Here is a 1,312-nt window from a genome sequence, read left to right as displayed (position 1 = left end):
ACAAGACTCTCTTCTTTCCTTTCTGAGTCTCCCAGACACTCTGTATCTGCACTCTTTCAATACTTTCAATAAACTCGGCTTTCACCTTCTGCTTGGCTCACATTTGATTTCTATCCTGCATGCAGCCAGGGGCCCTCCTGGCTGGTCCAGTGGGACCCCCCTCTGAGTCCCAGGACCTGGTCTGTTGGCATCACTTTCACATTGCTTCTGGCTTAATATTTCCAAGACATTGCTTTTTCAATTTCGCCCCTCTGTTCAAAAACATTTCAGTGACTTGCAAATTGCTTAAAAAGGAAACCACAGGCCTAAAATTCTGTCACGTAGGCCAAATCAATAAACCAAGTATCAACACCTAACCTAACTGCAGTTTGAACCCCCAGGAATGTAACCTTTAACCAGTCAACACGGAATTTGCTGGTCAATGACCAGGAAATTTACTGATAGACCCCTTCTGCTCCCTTTGGGGTGGAGTTTGGGGGGCAACCTTGCCAAAACAATTCATTCCTCGCTAACAAATTCCTTTCTTCCTTTTTAATGCCTTCTTTGTCTTTAAAAACCTTTCTTTTGTTTAACTCAGTGGAACTCCTCTCTGCTTCCTAGATGGGATGCGTGAATTGTTTAAAAAAGCCAATTAGATCTTCAAATTTACTTGGTTGAATTTTGTTTTGTTTTTAACAAGTATGAAGTCTAATGTATTATCTTGCTTTTTAAAGTCTTCTGCAACCAGACCCTGACTTACCTTCATGTCTTACCCTCTCCTATTCCTTAAATGGTGCTTCTGAAATCAGAGGCTTCAATACCCTAGGAATGTGTGTGTGTGTGTGTGTGTGTGTGTGTGTGTGTGTGTGGCAAGGAGGGAGAGGGACCTTTGATGCAATAGGGCCAAAACGTAGTGAACATTATCTCTAAGTGTCAAGTTTACCAGATGGCAGTTACTTTAAAATTTTTTTTTTTGTTTTTTCTAAAACATGCTATAGGGGCGCCTGGGTGGCTCAGTCGTTAACCGTCTGCCTTTGGCTTGGGTCATGATCCCAGGATCCTGGGATCGAGTCCTGAGTCAGGCTCCCTGCTCCGTGGGAAGCCTGCTTCTCCCTCTCCCACTCCCCCTGCTTGTGTTCCCTCTCTCGCTGTCTCTCTCCGTATCAAAAAATAAATCTTAAAAAACAAAACAAAACAAAACAAAAAAACAACAAAAAACATGCTATAGAGTAGAGTGCAACATTACATCAACTTTAAAGCTAAAACCAAGGCATCACAGAGCTTTTCGGGATTTTGGTGGGCCACATTTCAAGACCCTATTACTTTCTTATTG

This window comes from Leptonychotes weddellii, chromosome 5, assembly GCF_054177405.1.
Source record: "Leptonychotes weddellii isolate Sample4059 chromosome 5, ASM5417740v2, whole genome shotgun sequence".
Taxonomy (NCBI): Eukaryota; Metazoa; Chordata; class Mammalia; order Carnivora; family Phocidae; genus Leptonychotes; species Leptonychotes weddellii.
This window is presented reverse-complemented; position numbering follows the sequence as displayed.